Genomic DNA, 15,373 nt, shown 5'->3' with positions numbered 1-15,373 from the left:
GTTCAATGAACACGTGTGAATTAGTCGACTGTTTAACGTTCTTTGTACCAATACCATCCTCGTATCTGTACTATAAGTATACCAGTCTATATACAAGGTGCGCGTTTCCGCATACGGGTATTAGGACGTTCTATGACCTATGGTTTAGCGTTCAGGACGTCGAACGCATTTAGCAATAATACTGTTTTTTTTTCACTATTTCTCTACTCGCAAAAAATTACTAGTGGCTGAAAACTTAACTCGCAATCGGTATTTTTCACTCGCATTTTGCGAGTGTGCGAGTGTTAATTTCGAGCCCTGGGGCTCGGCCATGCAAACTGGATCGAACCGTCGTGGGGCGAATCATCAGTGTCATGATGTGGTTAATTGTACTTTTTTATGATTTAATATATGGTATACAAACACTATGAACTTATTATAAAAAGGACCTACCGCTCTTTCATCGTTGGTGTTGCAGAATGGAGCTTTGGTCGTTTATTTGATATACTCAAATTATTCCCGCGTTGTTTACTGTGTCAATATTTTATATGGTCGTGAAAATCGCTTCTTTTAGATCAATTCGTTCCTCCGAACTTCGTACCAAAAGTGTAAATAAATTCCTTATCCAAACTCGGTGATAGCGTCGCTGCTATGCCTAATCATGATACAGAAAAGGTATAAAATTTCATTTAAAAAAATGCCAACTAATATCAGTTGCTTCATAATCACATAAATTCAACAAGATGCCCTGTTGCTCCCTTCAGAATATCGCCAGGGGTATGATATCTACATCTACATCGACATCTACATGGTTTCATTAAAGTGTCATGGCTTGACATTTCTTTGACGGTGCGCAAGACAAAAGTATAAAGTAAAGTTAAAATAGTTAAGGTAGAAAAAAGTAAAGTAAGAGAGTGTAGTAGAGGCCCCAGTTACTTTTCACAGCCATCAGGTCAAGACCAATTTAGCCTCCGTGACGATACCAGGGCACAAGGCCCCGCCAACAAAGCTCAAGTCCGTCATCTAAATTCTTAGTTCGTAACAGGGAGGATGTCCCCTTAGAAGGTTAGGCTGGATAGCCCACTTTTGAAGGATGCCAGAGAGGGGGCCTCAGCAACGGATGCTGGTAGGTTGGTCCAAAGTGGTATATACTGCGTGGGAAAAAGCTGTACTTGAGGGTATCAGATGTAGGAGTGACAAGCAAGAAGCCTGATCCGTGCGGGTGTCTAGGCATCTTTTTTGTGGTTTCAGGTATTTGTTGGCATCAATGTTAACCAGCTTGTTTACTATGCGGTGGAGCATTGTCAGTTGATGTTTAGTGCGGCGTGATTCGATTGTTTCTAGGTTGAGCTCCTCCAGCATACTATCAACACTGCTTGTATTATGGACTCTGTTGGTTATAAAGCCACTGATACTGATATGACTAAGGAGCACAGAGGGCCCATATCCACGGAAAGGGTTTTAAGTGAACGGAAAGAGCAATATGTACCTTATTCTAAACCATTTCAATCGTATAAAAAATACTGTAATAAATATCTCCTTTAAAACGTTTGCATTGAAATGTTTCCTTATTGTCATGAAATATTCACAAATTATGTTCAGGTCCAACAATAGATAGATACTGAAAGGGTCAAAAAGTTTCGTAAAAGGAACGAATGATGCCATTTTTTCGTTGAGTAAAATAAGAGCCACATTATAAAACGTAATAACCAGAATCAATAAGCAGTGTAAATATATATTTCATTTATAATTGAGTATATGTGTAGCCTACATGTACGTATAGATCTAGGTGTATTAAAGCCTATATTCTATCATATGCAATCAAGTGATTTAGTAATTTGTGTATATTCCTCTGCCTAGACGAATACACAAACAACAACGGAAAGTCGGTAGTCTGTACACTCGTGAACCATATTGATAGAACGTAAAACATGTTCACAAATCGTTTATCAATTACTATTATGTGTAAGCGACTGAAAATAAATAAGTTAAATGCATATTAAATACTGAAATAAAGTGTACCATGAGTCCAACTAGACCTAAGAGCCGTTATACATGCCGCAAAATCTGTTACACTGATCTTTGTTTAACACCTATAATTATAGCTATATATATTACATATGAAATATATACCACCGCAGATTGCTTGTAGACGTAGTTATTTATACGTTCAATACTTTCAGCTGTTATTCATGTTATTAATTATATACAGCAAGGCCAGAAAACAGCAATGTTACCAATGTTACCTCCACAGTACTACGGGCAGGACCATAATTTAATATTCTTTAATATCTGTATGGAAAACCAAGCTTGGTATATGTTTTCGATAAAAATGTTAATTCAAAAAGAATTTCATCAACTCGACACATAACTTTCTTAACATTAATTATACATTTACCTGTTTTATCTAAATTTAAAATTTCTGTATTCATATTAAAAACTGCCAACGAAAACAGGTTGGCCAACCCACCAACACTATAAATTGGAAATATAAGTGAAAACTGACAATTAATATTAGCATAGAAGTAATGGTGTATCTTCTAGTGTTATAAACGTTAGACCTCAGTAAAAAAAATGAGTCCAGCCCATAAGGCATACGCACGCCATCGGCGCGACAGTTAAATACTGGACCCTGTGGACGGAATGCAGTACGATTGTTGTAGAGTTTCAAGCGATCCACGATTGATTTCTGTGCCGTTCCGCGGATACACAGCGTCTGCGTTTCATCTGTGTATCGTTGCGTTCTACTTGGTCGCTGTTGCAAAGACGCCACCAATAAGATAAACTTCGGGATTTACTTAGAAATATTTCCCGCGACATGGCGCTATTAGTTCTCCACCAAGAAATATTTCCGTTTAACGCCATGGTTCGTACACGAGCATCTCACGTAGGAAACACGGGTTCGATCCCCGCTAAAGGCCAATACCACCATTGATTGTTTTACAGCAAACATTTTAATACTGAGAAGCTGGGATTTGGAACTGTAGATAAAAGTTAATTCAAACTTGTGTGAGTCTAGTCAGTAAATTAATTATTAGCGCTCGGATATACCACCCGATCCTGTTTTATTAGCTACTACTAGTAGAAACTTATTAGACTTTTTAGACTACTACTACTAATAATAAAAGATGCCTTTCCTACCGCGGTAAAATTTATTAGCTACTGCCAACACTAATAAAAGATCACGGTTGGCCTGAATTATTTCGACCAATCAATCAAAAGCACTCTTTACGGCAACAAAGATGGAGGCATCCAGTTCTGTTGCAGTACCGACGGTAGGCTACGTTCTAAATTTCTATATCATCACGATTAAGTTTTGGCGTATCTGCATGTTTATTAGTAGACTATTTAGCGACTGAAGACAATAACGATTGCTTTCACTGAAATATTGTTTCAAGGAATCTGATTGTGCTATAGACGTCTATTTTGGATTTAAGGCGTTATTATTTTCGACTGACCTACTTTCGCTAGGTCGATCTACACAATACTTTTTACTCAAACCAAACTGAAATGAAAACTGCTGGTGTACCCTAGTATGGTTAGCAACGATTGTACTTTAAGACCGGGATTTCTTTACCAGAGTATCGTATCGATATATTCATTTGTCAATGTTTCTCTTGTTTCATGTTTCGTCCTCTAGCCTTTCGTCCTTTGTTTTTTAAGAAAAGCATTTTAACAAATTTCATCAAACTTCTAATTTGCCAAATCTTTAGATATTTTTCCATACCCCACCCACTATTTTAATGTTTCGTTTTTACCTACTCTACTGTAAACACAATAAAATCAAAATAAAGCATAAACACAAACAAATTTAATCAAAAAAACTAGGCTATTAACAAATCACAAAAAATCCTACCATATAAGTTATGCTTGGGCGAGTAGTTATATATGTGGGGCGAATCCTTATATAATAAGGGGCGAGTCGTTCCCTATCTGGCTACATACATTACTAGTTCTTTTTGAATGCTCTGAGCTTGTATGGGTGCATACGGAGTGTCAATAGCTGTGAGTAACTATTTCACAACTGTGTTTATATTGTTTCTAAAATTTCACATTTTCGATTAAATGACCCACAGTCTTTTCACAAAATGACCAGGCTAAGGCATCTTCACAAATTTTGGTGAAAAACCCATGCAGTCCCATAATACACTGCTTTTTATATCCCCCACCAACAAGGATATGTGAATCGCAGCCATCCGTCCGTTCCAATTGTGTCCGGAGCATAACTTCATCATTTATAAAGCCAGTTTTATTAAACTTGCTACAAATGTTCCCCATCATTAGATTATGTGTCACCCTTAATTACCAGGTCCCTGGCCACATCCAAGGTCAAGGTTACACTTATAGGTCAAATGTCTATGCGGTCAATGTTTCCATCCAGTTCATGTCCATAGCATAACTTCATTTATTAATATTAAGCCAATTTCATTAAACTTGCTGCGAATGTTCCCCATTGTTAGATGGTGTATCGCGCTAAACAACCAGACACTACCTCCAAGGTGAAGGTCACACTTAGGTAAAGCGTCTTTATATGGTACAATGTTTCCATCCAGTTCGTGTCCAGAACATGATGTTGTCATTTATTAGGTGAATTTCATTTAACTTGGCACAAACATTCGGCACCATTATTCAATGTGTCTTGCTTAAAGGGTTTCCTGCCTCCAAGGTAAAGGTCACACTTATATGTCAAATGTCCATAATGTTCTACACTTATTTATGTCAAGAGCATAATTTTGTTTTTTTTAGCTTTTGTCCGTCGTGCGTCGTCCATCATCAACATTTTGCCTTGTGAACACTCTAGAGGCCACATTTATTGTCTGATCTTCATGAAATTTGGTCAGAACATTTGTCCCATTGATACCTCGACTGAGTTTTAAACTGGGTCTTGCTGGGTCAAAAACTAGGTCACTAGGTCAAAAAAAAAGAAATACCTTGTGAACACTGTAGAAGTCACATTTGATGCCCAATCTTCATGTAACTTTGTCAAAATGTTTGTCTAAATGATATGTTGGTTGAGTTCAAAAATGGTTCCGGCCCATTAAAAAAAAAACATGGCTGCCAGGGGGCAGGGCAGTATTTCTTATATGGCTATAGAGAAACCTTATGAACACTCTAGAAGTAACAATTTTTGCCCAATCATCATGAAACTTAATCAAAACATTGGTTGCATCGATATCTCGGACGAGTTCGAAAATGGTCCAGATCGGTGAAAAAACATGGCCGCCAGGGGGCGGGGCAGTTTTCCTTATATGGCTATGGTAAAATCTTGTTAACACTCTAGAGGCCACATTTATTGTCCAATCTTCATGAAATTTGGTCAGAAGATTGGTCTGTATGATATCTTGGATGAGTTTGAAAATGGTTAACTTACGTTTGCCTGAAAAACATGGCAGGCTGCCAAGGGGCGGGGCATTTTTCCTTATATGGCCATATATGGCTATAGTAAAACCTTGTAAACACTATAGAAGCCACATTTATTGTCCATTCTTAATGAAATTTGGTCAGAAGATTGGTCGCAATGATATCTTGAATGTGTTCAAAAATCGTTAAGTTGGCTTGAAAAACATGGTTGCCAAGGGGCGGGGCATTTTTCCTAATATGGCTATAGTAAAATCTTGTTAACACTCTAGAGGCCACATTTATTGTCCGATCTTCATGAAACTTGGTCAGAAGATTCATCCCAATAATAGCTTGGACGAGTTCAAAAATTATGCAGATTGGTTGAAAAACATGGCCGCAAGGGGGGCGGGGCATTTGTTATATGGCTATAGTAAAACCTTGTTAACATTCTAGAGGCCACATTTATTTTCCGATCTTCATGAAACTTGTTCAGAAGATTTGTCCTAATGATATCTTGGATGAGTTCGAAAATGGTTTCGGTTGCTTAAAAAATATGGCCACCAGGGGGCGGGGCATTTTTCCTAATATGGCTATATATCATGCTGTAGAAAAACCTTGTTAACACTCTAGAGGCCACATTTATTGTCCGATCATCATGAAACTTGGTCAAATGATTTGTCCCAATGATATCTTGGATGAGTTTGAAAATGGTTCCGGTTGGTGGAAAAACATGGCCGCCAAGGGGGCGTGGCATTTTTCCTTATATAGCTATAGTTAAACATTGTTAACACTCTAGAAGCCATATTTATTGTACAATCATCATAAAAATTTGTCAGAAGTTTTGTCCCAATGATATTTTGGACAAGTTCGAAAATGGTTCCAGTTGCTTGAAAAACATGGTCACCAGTGGGTGGGGCATTTTTCCTTATATGGACTTATGAATCTTCATGAAATTTTGTCTGTATATTTGTTTAAATGATATCTTGGATGTGTATGAAAATGGTTCTGGTCTGTTGAAAAACGAGGCAGCCAGGGTGTTCACTAGTCATGAAAGTTGGTAAGAACATTTTGTTCTAATGACATCTTGGGCTGCACAGAACAGGTCAGTTCCTTTGAATCTCAGGTGAGCGACTTTGGGCCTTTCAGGCCCTCTTGTTTAAGCAAATTTAATTAAACTTGGTACAAATTTTTCCCATCATTAGAAGATGTGTCGCGATATAAAGCCAGGTCCATACCTCCAAGGTCAAGGTCACAAAGGGCGAATGTCTATACATTGTACAATTTTTAGCTCACCTGAGCACAATGAGCTTTTGTGATCGCTTTTTGTCCGTTGTGCGTTGTGCGGCGTCAACATCTGCCTTGTTAAATCTTTACAGGCCACATTTATTGTCCAATCTTCATGAAATTTGGTCAGAAGATTGGCCCAATGATATCTTCGATGAGTTTGAAAATGGTAATGTTTGCTTGAAAAACATGGCTGCCAAGGGGCGGGGCATTTTTCCTTATATGGCTATATATGGCTAAAGTAAAATCTTGTTAACTCTCTAGAGGCCACATTTATTGTCCAATCTTCATGAAACTTGGTCAGAAGATTCATCCCAATAATATCTTTGACGAGTTCGAAAATGATGCCGGTTGGTTGAAAACATGGCCGCCAAGGGGCGGGGCTTTTTTCCTTAAATGGCAATAGTAAAGCCTTGTTAAAACTCTAGAGGCCACATTTATTGTCCAATCTTCATGAAATTTAATCAGAAGATTGGTTTCAATGATATCTTGGATGAGTTTGAAAATGGCAACGTTTGCTTGAAAAACATGGATGCCAAGGGGCGGGGCATTTTTCCTTATGGCTATATATGGCTATAGTAAAATCTTGTTAACTCTCTAGAGGCCACATTTATTTTCCGATCTTCATGAAACTTGGTCAGGAGATTTGTCCCAATAATATCTTGTTATCTCAGGTGAGCGACTTTGGGCCTTTCAGGCCCTCTTGTTTGTTTAAGTTATCACCCGTCTTGTCGCGTTTTTTTTATAGCTTTTCCGACTGTGTCGGCAACTGAACATACAGCATCGTTTAAGATCTTTTCTATAATGTCTTTCTTAACATTCAACTTCAGCTAACTTTGCAAACAATATGTTAAAAGCGTGTTTTTGCACGCTTTGCAGTTTTTAGGACTCTCTCTGGGCGCTGCCATTGTTTTTTGACAGATAGACTGTGCACGCCGCTTTTATTGGAAAAAATAGCTTTGCAAAACAAACCCGATAACCATTCAATATAAGCACCGAAAAGATCTTTATTACGCAAAAAGAACTCAATAAAAATTGATACGAACCCATGTAAAAATAATATTCGTAACTTGATTTTGTAATTCTTAATGGTACGCCAAGATTTTAAAATAAATACGTAACGGACTTGAAAATAATTCGTAATTACGAAAATACGACCCTTATCTGGAGTTCTGAAATATGAGTTTTAGATCCGATTCCAACACTTTTTATAATGACTTGCACTGAATTGTAATGACCTGTATTGGGTTGTTTTGTCCTGAATCAAATTATTCGATGCCAAGGCCCTGTTGGCGGAGAATATGTCTGCAACTGTGAAGTTCTTGTTTTATTTTCAAAACAACCTGTGGCTCTCAAAAGGAAAATTGTAAGCTGATAATCAACAGAAAAGATATTAATAAGGTATAGATCAATATGAATTTCATTTATATGGTGAACCATCATATATCGCATCCAAAAGCTGATTGAATAAAGCGTTTGTGATTATAAAAAAGTGGGTATTTGGAATGAATTTAATGAAAACATCTAAATGCTAGGGGAGAAATCCGTTTTAGGAAACTTGTATTTTGCTAGGGGAAACAGCCTGTGTTCGGCTGTAAAAAATTGGGGGAAAATTCACTGATATAAAATTAAGAAACTCCCAAAACATTATCAGGAGAGAACACCTTATTATCAACAAAAAATCCCTTATTTAAGGCAAATGACCATTTGCCTAACAGAAAAATAAAAAACAGAACATTAAAACATAAAACACAAAATGTGACTAAATCTGGCAGTGATTTTTGTGCTTTTATTATACCCCCAAAAACAAAGTTTAGGGGGGTATATAGGAGTGAGCTTGTCGGTTGGTCGGTCTGTCTGTCTTTCGATCCGTCCGTTATTAGTGTCCGCTCTCCAATTCAAGTTGTTTTCATCCGATGTTCACCAAACTTGGTCAGATGTTGTATCGAGATGATGTCTAGGTCAAGTTTGAATATGGGTCATGCCGGGTCAAAAACAAGGTCACGGGGTCACTTAGTGTGTTTTAAACATTTAGCATGGAGTCCGCTCTCTAATTCAAGTAGTTTCCATCCGAGCTTCACCAAACTTGGTCAGAAGTTGTATCTAGATGATCTTATGGCCATGTTCGAACATGGGCCATGCCAGATAAAAAAACTAGGTCATGGGAATATCAGTGGTAATTTTGAGCAAAAAAAATCACTGTCTGGGAACACGGTCTGACCTTGGAAAGGTCAATATAAAGCACTGGGAGGTTAAACAGATTTGAGAGATCCCAACCTTGGTCCAGCAATATACATGTAGTGAATGTACTAATTAGATATAAGAAAAGACACAAAACAAGACAACATTGAAAACTCAATGTTTTTAGAAGCTTGGGTCACCGCCTTGGAAATGTCAAAGGGTCATGTACGCACTGCCGGTTTAAACCAGTTTTAACCGGTTTACAGGGATACCTAACTTCAGACTTGGTCCACAATTGACCATCGTACAAACATGTGTAAATAAACATTGACTTCATAGCATTCCTGTTCAAACAAGCAAATTCGTTGAATTGATATCCACCGCCAATATACTTAAGTACACAAAAGTGTTTTATTTGACACTACAAAAGCATTTTTTTAAGATACAAAGGACCATAACTCTGTTATTAATAGATGTTGTACATTGCCATTTAGCGTGTATCATCCTCTTATCCATATATATACTCATACCAAGTTTCAAGGAAATCTGCCAAAGCACTTCCAAGATATGGCTCCAGACACAAAAGTGACGGACAGATGGAAAGACGAACGGACCAAAAGATGGAAGGATGGACGGACGGACAAGGCCAAAACAATATCCCTCTGCCTTAAGCGGGGGAAAATTAAACAGAAATACGAGAGAATAATAATTTTATTGATTTAATTACACAATGGTTTCATGTGAAGCACCAGAACTGCAACTATTTAAGAAATGATGATTTGAAGTAAATACGAGTATGTACATAATTTAAGGCCAAGCCCAAGGCAGAATAATCGTCCAATTGTAAGGTTGTCCAACAAGAGCTGTGTTTGTTTCATTCACTTCTCTGTTATTGACACTGTTTGAGTATTCTATCGGCTACAGGTAGTTAGGGTGTAGGTCACGATTCAGCTTTTTTTTTAGCTCACCTGAGCACAATGTGCTCATGGTGAGCTTTTGTGATCGCCTTTTGTCTGTAGTGCGTCGTCCGTTGTGCGGCGTCAGCATTTGTCTTGTTAACACTCTAGAGGCCACATTTATTGTCCAATCTTCATGACATTTGGTCAGAAAATTGGTCTCAATAATATCTTGGATGAGTTCGAAAATGGTTAAATTTGCTTGAAAAACAGGGCTGCCAAGGGGCGGGGCATTTTTCCTTATATGGCTATAGTAAAATCTTGTTTACACTCTAGAGGCCACATTTTATATAGTCAGAAGTCTGAACTTGGTCAGAAGATTCATCCCGATAATATCTTAGAAGAATTACAAAAATGATGCTGGTTGGTTGAAAAACATGGCTGCCAGGGGGCGGGGCATTTTTCCTTATATGGCTATAGTAAAACCTTGATAACACTCTAGAGGCCACATTTATTTTCTGATCTTCATGAAACTTGGTCAGAAGATTTGTCCCAATTATATCTTTTTATTTCAGGTGAGCAACTTTGGGCCTTTCAGGCACTCTTGTTTAAAAACATTGCATGTTCTGTGCATTTCCAAAAAGAAAAACCATTTTGTCATTTAATAAGACCCAGTTCATTCACTGCACAATTTATGAAGTTATGACTTCTTAAAGGGGGCAACATAAAAACAGCACCCTCCTATTTTGCTCTTGATCTTTCTTTACCTCAGATGTGGAAGGACCTCATAAACTTATTTTGAAAGTTTGCGTTTCCTTAAACTTACTCTATTTGTCACCATTTAAAAATTCAAGAACACATAATAAACTTAAAACAATGTTTGCCCACATGTTGGTCTGGCCCCGCAACAGTCCATATTCTTTCTCTCATACTGCTACCAATGTTCTGCCAAGAGTGTATTTTATGTATAATCATTTGATAGTTAACTATCTTAACACAAAATTTAAAACTCGTAATTATCTTTATGCAGGTAGGACTGCCTAAGGATGGATCAAACAATATTGGAGGTGCAATTTGCGGCATACCGAGGGACACTCAATTACCCCCATGGCAGGGCAGGACCCCCCCCTGGCCCCCAGTGAATGCCGACTTGTTCTTTTCTGCAATGAAGACTTGTAAGTATTCCACATTGTGAAAACTGGTTCATGGGTTTGTTTCTGGAGTTGAAATTATTGTTTGTGAAATTGTGAAGTAGCCTGCAATCAGCCGCTGTTTTATTAGGTGAAAATGCCCTGTATCTATGAACACTTTCAACACTCCTAAATCAACTGACCATATTTGGATCTTTAAAATTACCTACTTTTGCACTTTAATTAAGAATTATCAAATTCTTGGTATACAAAAATGGTGCATTTCATATGACACCAATACTGCTTGCTACAAAGCTTTCACAGTTGCATGGATTTTATCTTTAAACCTTTTCAAAGACCCACATCACTCAACTTCAGTTGATCTTGACATTGACCTATTTTTTGCACTAAGACTTCAAATGGGCTAATGAATTGATACTGATCCGGCTTCCACCAGGGGTGTCACCATTTATATTTATATTTTAATTTAGGGTCACTGTCACATAACCCGAAATTTAATGTTAAAACCCTTTCATGCCTTAGAAATGTTTGTCATGCTTTAATAACCTTTTTGCGCTTTGGTCATTTAAAAAAACTTTCAAAAAAAATTTGTTTTAAATTAGTGCATGTTCAATGTCACAAGGCATTCAATTTTGCTATAGGTCAGCCCCTGTTTCAACATGGAATGTTGAGTTTCTCTGTGGACACTGATTTATCAGGAGCATGCTACTTAGATACTAAAGGCTTCAACTAGACTATTTAACTGTGAGAAAAGTGGAGCTTGCCATCTGCAGATGGCAATTGTATTATCCTACTAATGTAACCATTGGGAGAATTTTATAGAACCATAGTTTTTCATCTTTGTGTATGTTTTCTGCCATGTCTTAGAAGCTTTTCTTATTTCTTCTCAACGAAAATGCATACAGTCGGAAAGAAGAAAACTTTAAAACTTTTATACATATGAGTCGTGTTCTGAGAAAACTGGGCATAATGCATGTGCGTAAAGTGTCGACCCAGATTAGCCTGTGCAGTCCGTACAGGCTTATCAGGGACGACACTTTCCACTTATATTGGATTTTTGCTAAAAAGAGACTTCATTTAAACGAAAAATGTCATAAAAGCAGAAAGTTTTGTCCCTGATTAGCCTGTGCGGATTGCACGGGCTAATCTGGGACAACACATTACGCACATGCATTAAGCCCAGTTTTCTCAGAACAAGACACATATATACCCATACTTCAAGAACAATCCCTGGGGGCTATACTGAGACTATATATCATGTCTTGATATGTATAAATATGATTAACAATGAAGACAGAGAAATATAATAAAGTTTGATGTTTTACATTTCAAATACCGGTAAAAAAACAACTGTATGATTATGTTTTGAAGATTATTTAATTGTACTATATCTATACAAGGAAATTGTTGCTACATGTAGTTGGACACGTAGATTGTTATAACTACTACTTTACCTTAAGTATTGCTGCTCATGCGAGTCAACGTTCCTGCATTACAGGTTTAGGGACGTCTTGGCATCTAAGTGCAGAATTTGAAGCAAATGTGACATCAACCCTCTAGACCGATGAGAGAAACAACACTGAACTTAAATTTCGGATATAACCCTGAACAATTGTCATCAATCACATGACATGCTGCTCACCACTAGAGGAAGACCCCTATTGAATTTGGCTTTGATTCCTCTAAGGTAAAGGTCACATACATACTTCCTTTATGTGACAGCCTTGTTGAAGGGATATCTTAAGTTCTGTCTGTGACTCTTCCTCATATTTGGATTAGTTGTTGCTTACCACTAGAGGAAGACAGCTATTGATTTTGGCGTTAATATCTTGAAGGTCCATGTCACTAGGCCATATTATTAATTTTCTTTATTAGCAACCTTGTTCAAGTGATTTTTTCAGTTCTTTATGCCAAGACGAAGACTTCTATCCATTTTGGTGTTGATACTCCAAAGGTCAAGGTCACATCTTTACCCGGTATATGGTTTTGTTGTATGAAAATAGTGTCTGAGAGATATACTTAAGTACCTCTTGACACTCTCAACCTAAGTTGCCTGTAACTAACAGAACACAAGGTCAAGCTCACATTCTAACCTTTCTATTTCATGAAGTAATTTCTCATCTATCCTGGGAACACATAATATGATAATTGTATTTTCATGTTTTTTGCCAAGAAATTTCTATTCAGGATCTTTTATTGTATGGTAGCATATGAACGTACTATTGTACTGTAAATATGCATTTAGGATGGCATGCATGTTTCACAAACATTTTTTATCTGTGATATGAGGCTACTTTGTGATTAAATTGCAATTGCTGCACAAACAGGACAAATAATGATGTCCCCCCTCCTTTTATATGTAGGAATACATTTTAAAAATACCATAAATTTCCTAATTTTACGTGTAATGGCTATACATTTTATAAAAAGCAATCCTTTATTGATGGACTCTTTAAAAAAAAAAATAATAATTATTCACAACATGGTCCTGGTAGGATTTCTTTTCTGAAAATAGTGCCATTTAAAGACATTAACTAAAGTGCACTTGCTCATACAGGTTTTCTTGTGCACATTTTATTCAAGAAGGTTTTACTAGAACTTTAATGTTCCACTGCACGCAAGAATTGTCATTATGAAATGACCCCTTTCCTATATATACATATAAGGGTTCATTTTACGAATGAATACTAAGTATTGTTAAATTATAATATTTATACATTAATTAATTTACAGTAACTGACCAGACACTAGAAGGTCCAGGTGCTGATAAACTACACAAGATCAAGTCCTGGTGTACTACACCCTACAGGTATTGGCTTGTGATAAAAGGAGTGGCATGGTTGTACTTTTATATAGGAGAAATATTGTGTATGAAATGCATTAAGAAAAGAGATGAATTTTTATGCCTAAAGGCTGGCACATAATTTTTAGCTCGGCTGTTTTTGGAGAAAACCCGAGGTATTGTCATAGCAAGCTCTTCGTCCGCCGTCCGCGTCGTGCTGAAACCTTGACATTTTGCTCTAACATCAAAGTGCTTCCACCTACAACTTTGAAACTTCATATGTAGATGCATCTTGATGAGTTCTACACGCCACACCCATTTTTGGGTCACTAGGTCAAAGGTCAAGGTCACTGTGACGACAAAAAAAAAATTCTGACAAACTTTCATTTATTCAAAATTGCACCCACAGCCGAGCGTTGGCACCCGTTATGTGGTGCTCTTGTTTTAATCGTATGTTGGACAGTACGTCTGTCCACAATTGTGTGTCTCGTTTATATCTTAACAACTTATGGATGGATTTTTAAATAACCTGGCACAAATGTGTAGCATAGTAAGAGGAAGTGTCACGTGCAAGACCCTGGTCCCTGTCTCAAAGTTCAAGGTCACACTTAGCTTTTTAAGGTCATATTTTAAGACCAGGCTTTTTCTCTGAACTATAATAATGGGTAACACGACTATATGTGTGCCTTACTATAACGCTGTACTTCTGAACAGAGGGAGAATATTGGCATTTCTTTGTGTCTTGACAATGTGATCCTTAAAACGTTAAAAAAAATCAGTGATTGATAACAAATGTAAGCATTTAGTAGTATAAATTGTATACTTTTATAAAGAGTTATTGATGAAGTACTTTGACATGCTTGAATCTTGACATTGTGAAATGCGTTTTGTTAATATCCGCCCGGTTTCTGTCCAATTAGTGACCTTTTAATTAAAGCCAAACATGACCACTAAGGCGACATATTTTAAGCCTTTCGGTGCTTTGATTACAAATCATGAAGCTGCTTCATTATTTCCACATTACAGTTAACATACACAACTACTTCACCCATTTGATAGACAATTTCGTTCATTGTAACATATCTTGCGCAAGTTTAACATAAGACGGTATTTATATAACTCTTTATTATCTGGAACTGTATTTTCAAGCAATATCCGAATTTATTTTACCCGAATTTAGTATGTAAATATTAATATTATTAGCACCAAAAATAGGAAATATTATAACAAATTAATACAAAAAAACACTATTTTTATGTTTGATAAGAGATTGGTCTACAATATAAACCCAATACAAGTCATCTGTTTGCACAAAAAGCGTAAGAAATCAAAATTTCATATATAAAGGTTATATTACACGGATTTATCACGCTATTGTAGAATAAGCGTGAACACAAAACTGCATTTTCTAGAACATTACAACAGATGCACGAGTGCTAAAGCCTATATTTATTATTTAATAATAGAAAGTTTCTTTATGCAGTTAAACATAGAAGATAATGCCTTATCTGTGTGTTCACGTGTGTTTGTTTAAATTGAATAAATCAAGAGTTGTCGCGTATTACTCGTTACAAGGCCGTGCACGTCTGACCTTTTGAAATTTATTGTCAAAGTAAATTGTCAAAAACCATTGTGAAATATTGTTATGGGCATTTATATAGAGCACTCGGGTATCCCCGCAACATGACTTTCCCAAACAGACCTATTATGATACGCAATTACGAACACGAATATCGGTATCCTCGCTACATGGCTTTCCA

General features: G+C 36.9%; 1 long non-coding RNA gene across 1 annotated transcript; it reads left to right on the top strand.

Moving 5' to 3' along the window:
* The first annotated feature begins 3,090 nt into the window (after nt 1–3,090).
* LOC127864963 (uncharacterized) lies at nt 3,091–13,709 on the top strand. Its single transcript, XR_008042377.1, has 4 exons — nt 3,091–3,254; nt 10,711–10,855; nt 12,330–12,518; nt 13,565–13,709. It is a non-coding gene; the product is annotated as an uncharacterized LOC127864963 (long non-coding RNA).
* Nucleotides 13,710–15,373: the final 1,664 nt, after the last annotated feature.

Source organism: Dreissena polymorpha, chromosome 1 (assembly GCF_020536995.1).
Source record: "Dreissena polymorpha isolate Duluth1 chromosome 1, UMN_Dpol_1.0, whole genome shotgun sequence".
NCBI classification, from domain to species: domain Eukaryota; kingdom Metazoa; phylum Mollusca; class Bivalvia; order Myida; family Dreissenidae; genus Dreissena; species Dreissena polymorpha.
This window is presented reverse-complemented; position numbering and strand designations above follow the sequence as displayed.